The following is a 12,870-nucleotide window of genomic DNA, read 5'->3' on the forward strand; positions in this document are numbered from 1 at the left end:
AGGCAGGGAAGGCTTATCGTTTGTCTACATCTTACTAGGCATCTTCTAATTGCTCCAAATCACCCCAACACTGGAATACACCATCTCTTACCATCGCCTGTGTTGTGTTTCTTGTTAAGTTTGCTATTTGAATCAAAGCATGGTGAGCAGTCTGCTTAAAGGCAAAACTCAAAGGCCCATCGAGGGGCCTTTGTACTTTCAGTTCATTCGGTTGTTCATAGATGGTTTGAACAATGTGTCACACAGCCACTAAATTTTCTTGTCCTTTAGAAAAGCATGTAATCTGAACTTTAAGAAATAATTTAACATGGTCACTAAAAAATACTGGTGGAACACATTTTAGTGTATTTGAAGAGTGAGCTCAGAAAGAAAAACTGGGAATTTTATATTATTGATGGAAACAAAAGAGAAATGTTAAGAGTTGCATAATAACCATAGCCAACAGCCAAGTTTCAGCTGTGCAGATTTCATTATCCTGAGCTCTTAATCACCAGTCCTAGGCAGGCAGGAGCTGCTCTGTGCATAATATAAACATCTCAGCTGGAATGGAGAGTGGGTCCAGATCTGGGAAAGAGACAGTCAGGGTTGGGCTGCACTTCCCTAAATCAAAAGTTTACAGAAATGTATCTCCAGGATAAAATTGCCTTTCATCGTGCAAATCAACAATATTTTTTTCAACTGAAAGTTTTGATTAAAACAGAAAGGAAAAGAGTTTAAGTAACAGAAAGGACAGCGCATGTTAAGTCCAGGATTACAGATAATACAGAGGTACTTTTTTAAACATCCACTTGTTATCCTCGCCAGAGCCCTGTGATAATGGAGACCTACACAAGATCACACTCTTTTTTTTTAAACTCGATGTCAGTGGGGGAGGTGAGCCAGGATTAGAAATAAACTTGCTATCTATCTACTGCTCTTAATAAATGCTGCCCCAGTTGAAAAATAAAGAACAGATAAAAAACTTAGCTTAAAAGATGCATAAAAAATTCAGGATAGGTTTCAAAACCACCATAAGTAAACTGTGTGCTATCTTCTAGACATACTGGGTGACTTTTGTCTACAAATATGCTGACTCTGCTCTTGCCACTCTGCTCAGATGTCCTTTCTCATGCCCCTGACCTACCACTGAAATTGTTCTGCACCTTTAGGACTCAGGCCGTCTTTTTTTTTTTTTTAAAGATTTTATTTATTTACTTGACAAACAGAAAGCGAGAGAGGGAACACAAGCAGGGGGAGTGGGAGAAGCAGGCTTCCGACTGAGCAGGGAGCCCGATGCGCAGGGCTCCATCCCAGGACCCTGGGATCATGACCTGAGCCGAAGGCAGATGCTTAACTGAGCCACCCAGGTGCCCCAGGCAGTCTTAGTTCAAGAAAGAATAGGCTGAGCACTTAGTGAGCGCCGGGCCCCTAGGACAGGTACACAGCGGTAAGCAAGCTGGGTGTGGCTCTTGTTCTCATGGACCTCGCAGTCAGGTGGGAGAAACAGGTAGATGTAATCATAACCTTGATTTAAGTTCCTCGAAGGAAAAGGAAAGGGTGTTATGAGAGAAAATAATGGGTGGGAGGCCTGCAGGAAAGACAAGGGAGGCCTCTTTGAGGAGGGCCCACCTTCTTGCTACCTGAAGGATGAGCAGGGCCCAGTCATGAGATTGCAAAGAAGCAGGCCTGCAAGAGCTCAGGCCTGCAAGAGCTGGGGCCAGGGGAACTGGAGAGGGGAAGGTTGGAAAGAAGGCAGGGGCCATATCACACGCGGCCTTTTAGGCCACAGGAGGGAACTTGGGTTTTATTCTAAATGCAGTGAGAAGCCACTGAAACGTTGTGGGCAAAGGAGTCACGGGTTCTGATCTGCTTTTGAGAAGCATCACTGATACCTCCAGGACTGCTGTGTGGGGAGCAGCGGCAGAAGGACCAGTGAGGATGTTCCCAGGTTCTCTGGGGGGTGGGGGGGAGCGTTTGGACCAGGAATCAGCAGAGATGGAGCTAAGTAGATGAACACAAGTTATATTTTGGAAGAAGATGCACTTAAAACATTCTTCCTTTATACTAGCTCCTCAGATATTTACCAAATTCTGATTTGTTAATATTGACAATTATGCTGACATGTATGTACTTGCTTGCATCTCACTAAGACTGTACATTTTTTGGCAATAGAGACTGTTACTCATCTTTAAATTCTCAAGTCTTTTCAATGCCTTGGCCATACGTGGCTTTCAATTAATATTTGTTCAATAGGATATAAAAGTACAGCCATTCCACCTTCCTCAGGAAACCTTCCCCCTGGATCTGGCAGCGAACTTGCACTCAGCTATCTCTGGTGACTGATCACTAAGCCTATGGCCTCAAGAGCAAAGGCGTGTGGCTAAGCCCACAGTCAGTGAGAGGAACACCTTGAGGGACATCTGTGTGGCCCATCATGAGAGCGGTATTTGACAGATGGCATCACACCAGCCATGGCTCCCCATCAAGAAGAGCATCAGTAACTATGGGAACACCAGGGACGAAGGACCAGTCCCCTCCACCAAACGATAAGGCAGGGGGCAGAAGGAGCCCCAATAGAGGCAGGCAGGAGCTTAGGGCTGAAACTGATTTAGGAAAAAAAAAGGAATGTGATCATTTATTTTGTTCTAGTGCCTAGAGACAATTTATGAGTCTTAATACTATTTACATATAAGGGTCTCATAAAATTCCCATCAACTTTTGGACTTTAACATCCGCATTCAAGGGATTTCTAACTCTTTGGGTGAGGTCAGTGATTGGCTGGCAAAGAAGGGGAGAATGGAGGCACATGTACCCACTCCCTATGGAGAAGGATGTATCATTGACATGAAAGTGAATCTTGAATGAGGAAATTCAATCTCTGCTAAAAGACATCACAAGAGGTAATTCGTTGGACTTGAAGGCAAGACAGCATTGGAAGAATACATGCATTGGATCCCCTGCTACCTGGTCTCACTGAAATTAACCTTATTCTCCACAGATAGCAGACTCCACGACAGTACCAGAATAAGGATAACGAGTAGCCATATACCCGAAATTGGAAGGATTTCTGCCACACTCACTGCCATGGTGCCCAGTCACGGAAGACCAGCAGACTGCCCATTTCCACAGGGAAAAGAACTGGGCTGGGCGGTAAGCAGGATGCCCCTCCCCACAGATGCCCATGGTCTGGAGTAATGAGAGCTGGCTTGAGTTGGGACTGAGGTAGAAGAGCAGGCTGTGGAGCCACTGGAAAGCCATGAGGAACCCTGCACGCTGTCCTGGGAAAGGAGCAGCCCCAGTGATTGCCCCTGGCTGAGAACGAGCCAGGTAGACAGCACTGAGCATGGGAAAGACTTATTTTATTTTGTTTTTCTTCCTGCTTACCCAGGCGGTTTCAATTTCGACACTGCAACAGAAGTGATGGGTCTTGTTAAGGGGAAAGGGATCGGGGTAGGGGTACCACCTCTAAGACCGACCACTAGTATATCTTCAGTGGTGACATCCCTCACTGCTCTTCTTAAGTCAACCCTCCACAGTTCCCTTGACCCGTACGATACTGAATAGTGTGGCCTGTCCACTCTGGAACTGGGCGGGTTCACTCCAGAGCCCTACCTTGGTCTCCAACAGAGCCCTGGTTATCCAAGCACTGAATATACTTCAATCCTTGGTCACCGGGAATCTTTTTCTATATGGCTGAAGTAAACAGACCATTCACCATATGGTCTATTAAAGACCCTGACACGCAGAAAAGGACAAGAAGTTAGTTAGCCAAAGACATAGAGGAAAGGTCTTCTACTGAAGTAGTTGTGCTATAAGGAACAGCAGAAAAAAAAAGTTTTTAAAAAATATCTGTTGTTGTTAGGGAGTTTGGTTGGTACAACCTATGCTTTGGGGGATTTTTGTCCTTATGGTGGGTTAGTCAACTTCTGTAAATGTGCCAAGAACACTTGAAAGTACACTCTCTTATCACAGTTTTTTTTTTTTTTTTAATGTGGGATAGCATGTAGTTGATCATGCAAAAGAAGATAATGCAGGTGTGTAAACTAACAGCAGAGGAAGCTACCAGCAGGCAAGAAGACACGTAAGGGCCATGTTTAAATGAAATACAAGACAGCCAAATTACAAACCATAGTGGCAACAGGAAATAGCCTTGAAGATGCAGTAGAATGGATTAGTGAGGGTCAGGTAAAACGTGAGAAGCTCTAAGTATAGGAGGAAGGCCATGTGAAAATGATGTCGCGGAAGATAATAAAGAGGCTGACAGTCAATAAGCAATCCCCAGAATACTATAGGGCTTCTGGAGGAACTCAAGGAGTAAAGTGTGGTTTAATAGAACAAAATTTTCCCAATACAAAAAGGAGGATGGGACATGGAGAAGAAGGAGAAAAAGAAAAGAAGACTCTACATCTATACATTTTTCAGTAAAACATTTAAATAACGATGCCAGAAAAATGATATAATAACCCTACAAATACCTTAGCAAAACATCTTCTAAAACTAATGGCCAAAGACATTTCTTTCTATAAAGAAATAATAATATGGATGACCACACACTTCACCAATGCACTATTTTAAGACAACAGAAAAACACATAGAGAGCCTTCACAGAAAAAGGACATAATCACAAGTTTCTGAATCTGGTCAAATTGTTATTTATGTAAAGGGAACATAAAGCTATTTTTAGATATCAAAGACTCAGGGAGCAAAAACTCAGATTTCTTTAAGGAATGAAACTGCTCAAAGATACTTGACAAAACACCCAGAGATGATTCAAAATTAAGAACTAAAAAAAAAAGAGGGGGGCATCTCAGTTTAAAAGGACTATGGAAACCAAAACCAACTGAAAATGTAAAACTAGCCTTCACTGTTATTTTGATTTTGGTTTCAAAGTGGTATAGAAAAAATATCTCTAAAAGATAAACAGTAGAAAAAGGGCAATTCACAGTAAATGCATAACAGTAATAATGAACCTTCACAAACCAAAAGGCATACAATAAAAACGAAGAAAAACTCTAGAAGGAGAAATTAATGAAAATAAGTAACATGTGTGAGATAAAGAATCAGAATCAACATTAGATTAAGAAAACAAAAATGAAAAACAACACATGGAGGGCTTGAATAGCCTAAAAAGTAGCGATAAATGAACAGCTATCCCACATTAAAAAAAAAAAGAAACTATGATAAGAGAGTGTACTTTCAAGTGTTCTTGGCACATTTACAGAAGTTGACTAACCCACCATAAGGACAAAAATCCCCCAAAGCATAGGTTGTACCAACCAAACTGCCTAACAACAAAAAAGTAAGTGAAAAAGTTAAAAGGAGAGGTTTTATTGACAGCAACAAAAAAGAAAACCTGAACCACTCAGCAATTTAAAAAATACTTCCTGATATATCCATCTAAAGAAACAACTTCATAAACAGAAAATGTTTTAAAAGCAAATATATTAGGGGCGCCTGGGTGGCTCAGTTGGTTAAGCATCTGCCTTGGGCTCAGGTCATGATCCCAGGGTCCTGGGATGGAGTCCTGTGTGGGGAATCCCTGCTCAGTGGGGAGTCTGTTTCTCCCTCTGCCTCTCCCCCTTTTTCTCTCTCTCTCTCTAATAAATAAATAAATAAAATCTTAAAAAAAAACCCAAATATGTTTATCACATCTTTATTAAGAACAAGAAAAAAATGAAAACCACACAAATCCATGACAAGTGAGGGAATAATTAAGGTCTTGCTATCTGATCTTGGGCCAATGACTTAATCTCTCTAAACTTCTATTTCCTTATCTGTAAACTGGGGATAATTGCCTCCTTGGATGGGGTGTTGTAAAGATTAAATTAGATAATGCTTGTAAAGTATTTAATCACTATGCTTGCCATCAAGAGAAAAGCCAACAAGTCTTATCTATTAAGATTGTCATTATTTAAAATCATGTTTCTGTTGAGTTTGCAATCATATGGAGAAAGGCTAATGCTACACTATCAGGGGGCAAGTGCAGGACAGCAATCTAAGAAACAGTGATGGAAACTAGACAAAATAAGCAAATAGGTTTGAGTTACACAACTCAAACAGAATTGGGCCTCCTCGCTCTCTCACGCTAAGTGCCATCTTAGCACAGTGACCCGGCTAAAAGAAACACAAATGTGAGTTTTAGAAAGCCAGGAAACAACATGGGTATTTAAGAATAGAGGGGTGTGGTTTACATGACCTATCAGGCATGCAGCAAAACTCCTAGTAAGTTTCTTTGGGATGTGTCCCTGAGGAGTCCCACCTCTCCTGGCAACTGGTCAGGTCTGTCCTTCTGCCTCTCGGGACTCCAGCTACTTTCACCTCAGATGCCTCTCCATCACCTCTGACAGGGCTGGCCATTGCTCTCTGCTTCTCTCATTTGTATCTCCATCATTATTCCCCTCCACCATTTAAATGGATCTCCCTTGGACCCACCCTTTTTTCTTTTCAGGGGGAGGGGCAGAATGGGTGGATAGTAGTATGTAAATACTTAACATTTAATAATTGTGTCTCCGTCATTGAGAGGGAAGCTGTTCTTCCTGCAACAGCAATATATGGAAGGTAAATTGGAAGGAAGTACACTCAACAGATAACAGTGACTGTTGTTGGGTAACCGGGCTATAACTTGTCATTTGTCTACTTCCCTTTAGTTTCCAAATTTTCTATGATGAAAATCTATTACCTTTTTAAAAAAAATTGAGATAAAAGTCTCCTGTCATAAAACTCACCTTTTTAAAATATACAATTCCAGGGTTTTTGCTATGCTCACAAAACTATACACCCATGTCCTCTATCTAATTCTAGAGCATTCTCATCATCCCAGAAAGAAACACTGTGCCCATTAGCAGCTATTCTGTTCTCCCCTCCCTGCCTGGAGCCACTAATTCACTTCCTGTCTCTATGAATTTGCCTATTCTGGACATTTTTTATAAATTAAATCATACACCTATGCAGCCTTTTGTGTCTGTCTTCTTCTATTGAGCACAATGCTTTCAATTTCATCCATGTTGCAGCATGTATTTGCACTTCATTACTTTTTATGGATGAATAATATCCTCTAAGTGTATTCTATAATGGGGGAGATATTTTCGCTTTTTAAAAAAACTAATGAGTACATAAGTATAACCCTTGATTGTTAACTCTAATAAGAGTACAGATACAAGTCAATACTAATACATGATTTTTGATGATGTATAAATTGTTCTTCAGAATCATATATTTATAAAGCTCTGTGAGGCTGCTTAACTTGTTTTTTTTCTGACTCAGGCTCTCAACTGAAAAAAACCCCACAGGAATCTAAAAGATCATCTAGCTGAATATCAGACAAAGAAATTGAACCATATAGAGAGACAGCTGTGGACACCCAGGACACATATATATTTCAAACAGAAGATGAAAAATTCTTGGCTTTTAAATTTTGAGTGTTCAGAGGGAATATTTACAGTAACTGAAATGAGCAATTTTAAAAAATTGTTTGGAAGCATATCATATGAAATATTCTGCGACAATCAATTGTAGTTAAGATATTTTAAGCTTGGATCAATATAGTATAATTCAGCTTTACATTCATTAAAAGAAGAAAGAAATTCCCAGTTTGTTTGTATGCATGTGATGTATGTATTTGTGTACCTGCAAATCACAAACATATAAATATTGATGCACATTCAGCGCACGAATTTAATGTTATAATCTTTACTTGGAAAGGCAGATTCTACATATTTTTAGTTACAAGGGAGATAGCTTGATTAAAACTCATTGCAGCTAGTTCTTATAAAGCTAAGGGTTCAGTAAAAAATAAAATTCTGTAAATGAATGGCTTACCCAGGACATAAAATTTGGAGCATTTCAAACACACAGAGGGTGTAGTGGGGTGCTGACCAGAAGTGGGGTACTTGGTGATACCGACTTCTTGATCTAGATGCTAGTTCCATAGATATGTTCAGTTTTCACAAATTCATCAAACTGTATACTTGGGATCTGTATACATTTCTCTTTGTCTGTTAAACTTAAATATATATTTTTAAAGTTAAAAAAATTGAAACAATAGAAGACACCATGCATCGATTTTGGAGGGCCTGTGTGTGAACCTCAGCTAAGGGCTGGATCAGGAAGCTTTGTCAAGAATTAATAATTAAAATACTGGTTAAGTCTTCAGAGAGATGTCAAAGTTCTAAGTGCTCACTGGAGAAAGCTAGTATCAAGTCTGTAAACTGGATATGCTTAAAAATCCATCCTCATGAAGAAAAGTCTCTGTAGTGCTCTGTAGTAACTTGTTCATTGAAAGCATTCTCTAAAGATGTCAATGGGTCAGCTTCTGGAGTACTGGAGAGACCACTTGCCATGAAGCCTTCACATATGATGACAATGAAGCAATTGCATTTAATCATTTAGGAGACTATAATATGCCCACTAGGATTAGGTTATGCTCTGATTCAGACAAATGAAGAAAACTGTCCCCCCCTCACCAAGGATTTCTTAGTAAAATTGGATCATAAATACAAAAGTGTTGGTGGACAAAAAACAGACTCTTTAAAATCTCATATTTTATTAGAGGTTTTGGCTGACATCAATGCATAGATTCCAGCTAATAATTTCAGGACACGTTCCTATTCCCTCTAACTCTAGGTAGGAGTTATAACGTGAAAGATTGTACATTTTTTAAAAGCGGAATGAGGCACTGTTTGTGGGAGTAGAAAAATAATACCATTATTCTGGAGTGCACCTGGCACTCAAAAAACTTTAAAATGTCCATAACTTCCATCCAACTATAAGACTTTATTCCTAGATAAATAATTAGGGTAGACAAAAAGATTCCATTAAAGGAAAGTTATTACACCACTATTTGTGGAAACAAAATACTGCAAACAATTTTAGAAATCTAGCCATGCGGGGCTGGAGGCGGGGGTTGGTTAAAAAAACTCCCAACAATAAATGTCCACATAATAGGGGAGTATACAGCCAACAAAATGTGTTAGAGGAGTACATTTTTTTGTCATATATGTTCATGATAAACATTTAAATGAAAAAAAGGTGACAGAAGAATTTACAGAATAACACCATTCCTTAAAAATTATGTACCTAAATACACACAGCAACATTTGGGATAAACATTCAAATATTAATGCCAATTGGGATTATAAGTTGATTTAATCTTTTTCTTTTTTCCTATCTATATATTCCATCTTTTCTATAATAACAAAGAAATTTTATAACAAAAAAATTTACAGAAAAGTGAGGATGGGGAGGTTGGACAACCAGGGACTAGAATATTTATGTGTGTGAGCATACATTCTTCCTTCATTATGTGGAGTTCATGTGTACTCTTTGCCTCCTCTCTGCATATCTTGGGAGCTTTAGGTGAAGTGCCTTCCAGGGCCTGCTGCTCCAGGAACCTTTCTTTTAATGCTGAGCAGCCATCCCACTCATCAACAAAATCATCCTGGAGCTCCCAGTCATTCAGATCCCTTGACTTAAATCAAAGAAACTAACATCTCAATAGATCCCCCCCCCCCCCCCCCCCCCCAACTACACAGTCACTCATCCTAGAACAATGTAGCAAGAATACACCTGCTGAACACCAGGTATAGGAAGAAGCCAAAGGGAAAACCTCCTTCTCTAATCTTTCCAGATGGAGTCATCAGATTTTGGAGATTTCAGTTCTCTTTCAGAGGAGAGCTGCTGGTCTACTTCAAATAAATGAATTTTTAAAAATATTAGAATCTGAAATATTCTCAGGGTTCGCTGTTGATTTTTGTTTGATATACACAAAGGGAAAAAATTCCCCTTCATTGAAGCCTCTTTCCAGGAGCCTTAATGATCAGCTGCCAAATTTAGCCTTGGCCGCATCTCCACTGTATCTATTATTCCTCCATGCTATTGATGTGAGGCCAAATCTCATCCCTATTTAGAGTGCACAAGAGCCGGTGTCTTGATGAAAGGGGCAGTTGGTGAACGTAAATTGAAAAGAGCCAGGAGAACATACTATAATGAATGGAAACACATAGCTTCATGGCTTATGGTACTAAAATTACATTCACACAAAAGATTCAATAGCCTTGGTCATATTATACGAGAAATAAGGGAGGAGGGGGGAGTTGTAGAGAAGGCAGTCAAGAGATCAGCTACTTATTAGAATCACTGGGGGAATGTTTAGTTTTACTTTAAGTACGGTTGCCTGTACAAGAATATTCTTTTTTCCCTAAGGTTTATTTATTATTTTTTAGTAATCTCTACACCCAACGTGGGGCTCGAACCCATGACCCCGAGATCAAGAGTCACACACTCTTCTGACTGAGCCAGCCAGGCGCCTAAAGAATATTCTTGACAGCACTATTCATAATAGCAAACAGCTGGAAACAACCCACCAGCAGTAGAATGGATAAATAAATAATAAACTGAGCTCCAGTCATAATGGGATACTACACGGCACTATAGTAAAATGGATGAACTCCTGCTACATACATTATGAATAAGCCTCCCAAACACAATATTGAGGGGAAGAAACGAGACACTAAAGAGATTTTGTTTATGTAAACGTTCAAAAGCTGGCACAATGAATCCATGGTATTGGAAGTCAAGGTAGTGGTTACCTTGGTTGGGAAGTGGCTGGATAAGGATTTAAAAAGAGTTTCTGGGTGCTGGTGATTTTCTGTTTCTCTATGTCGTACTGGTTATGTGGGTATGTTCAGTCTGTGAAAATTCTTTTAAGTTATATACTTCTGATTTTTGTATTTTTCTTCAAATAAGATACATGTCAATAAAAATGTTTTAAATTCAGATTCCTAGGCCCTAACAAAAATCTACTGACTGTAGGTTATGGTTTTCCTGGGGTATTCCAATGCAAAGCAAAGGCTGAGAATCACTTGACGGGATGATCTACATCCAGTGGTGGGCTGGAGCCAGCCCCCACCAGCCCATGAGAACTGGTTATTAAATTTTCAGGATTTTTACAAAACTGTTAAAGCATAATGTACAGTTGTCAAGTCACTATGTTGTACATCTGAAATTAATGTAACACTGGGTGTCACTGTCCTTCAATAAACAAACAAACACATAAGTAAATTAGGGTCAGTATTAAAAATTAAATTATACCAAATTTTGATTAAAGAAATTATACTAAAAACAAAGGTACTAAATTCTCAAAACTCATTGTTTTCTAATTATTTTATTACATTTTACTATTACCTACATTTTGGGGTTATTTATGCCAATTTTATCTGTATGGTGGAAATACTAGATCACAGTGGGCTACTGGGCCATCTCTCCCCAACTCCACACTCAGTCACAATGGTAGCTTGAAATTGGCCGTGGTGGGAGTCTTTATACCACAGAAATTGGCAACCACTACAATTCAGGGCTTGCTTTGTTGTTTTGTTGCTTGTCTTGACTTAAGAAAATGATTAAAAAATCCTAACAATGCAGATTAAACTTAAAAGTGTATTACATGTGGAGCTGTTACATTGTGAATAATACATTTAAGGAAATATCTTTACACTATTTAAAAGCTATTATCCGGTTCAGCAAAGAAGTTACTCGTATCTTTGATAAATGAGTACAGTTCTGACATGTCTTTGTTGTTCCACTTTTATCTTGCTCATTAACGTAATGGAAAATATCAGCCAAAATTTATATGGGAATTACACCCCTTCATCAATTGTACCACAGGTAGGTTATGGATAAAAAAGTTCAGCAAAAAACAACCAGCATTCCATAAAATCCAACTAGCTTTATGGAATTTACAATAAAGAGTATTGTCTATTTTTTTTATTATTTGCAAAGTGTATGCTACATACATTCTTTGTCAGTAAAATTTATAATCAACTTATGTATGCACATAAATGCATTCTTTTTTTTCCCAGAGAGCTGGTTGATTTACTAGCACACTGCTGTATATGTACACCCCTTCCATGTTTAGGATTCCATGACTGTCTATTATGATTTAAGAAACAAGCAAACAAAATAAGGTGGGAGTCTTACAGCCTAGAAGGTGTGAGTTTCAGCATAAGCTACAGTAACACCTCGACTTTAGACCTTCACTACTCAAAACTGGCTCCTTAGACCGCCGTTTTGGCATCGATGGGGAGCTTGGGAGAAAGGCATCATCTCAGGTCCCACCCCAGAACTCCTGAATCAGAATCCGCACTGTATCAAGATGCCCAGGGATCTGTATGCACATTAAAGTCTGAGAAGCACTGCTTTACAAACAGACTCCTTGGTATGTACTAAAATTTTTTTTTAAGATTTTATTTATTTGACAGAGAGAGAGACAGGAGAGAGGGAACACAAGCAGGGGGAGTGGGAGAGGGAGAAGTAGGCTTCCTGCAGAGCAGGGAGCCCGCTGCAGGGCTCCATCCCAGTACCCTGGGATCATGACCTGAGCTGAAGGCAGATGCTTAACGACTGAGCCACCCAGGTGCCCCTGAACTAAAATTTATATAACCAATTTGAGACTAGTCATCTCAATCTAGCAATTGGTAATCTGGAAGCGGCTAGCAGCCGGTTCAGCCACTTCCTAAAGCTGAAGAAAAGGACATACATCTTGCAATTTACCTTTGTCAAACACTGAAAGGGAGACTGTGCCGCTAGGAAAATAAAGGCGATCCTGGGCCCCTCGGATTATTAATTTAAAAGCGGGGAGAAAGTACAATAAGAAAAAAATCACCACAGTGGCTTTCCTCCATGTACGTGACAAATAGGACGTGCTGCCAAAGACTTGGTTCCAAAAATCCGAAGCGGGACAGCGAGTGCCACATGACACAGTGTGGCAGCTGGGGAGAGGAGTGTGATGAAACACTTCCCGGAGATGTAATTTAGGCCAGGGTAGTTATCAAGCGCTGAGGTGGAAGGGGAAATTGCTGTGCTTATGTTTTTCCTATCGATAGATTAGTCAGCGAC

At 39.7% G+C, this 12,870-nt stretch overlaps 1 protein-coding gene across 7 annotated transcripts in view; it reads right to left on the reverse strand.

Moving 5' to 3' along the window:
• Positions 1-12,870, reverse strand: part of LOC118020006 (rho-related BTB domain-containing protein 1) — a 104,799-nt gene that overhangs the window by 45,085 nt on the left and 46,844 nt on the right. The gene's annotated exons all lie outside the window — the stretch shown is intronic.

Source organism: Mirounga leonina, unplaced genomic scaffold, assembly GCF_011800145.1.
Source record: "Mirounga leonina isolate KUSES-001 unplaced genomic scaffold, KU_Mleo_1.0 Mir_109, whole genome shotgun sequence".
Taxonomy (NCBI): domain Eukaryota; kingdom Metazoa; phylum Chordata; class Mammalia; order Carnivora; family Phocidae; genus Mirounga; species Mirounga leonina.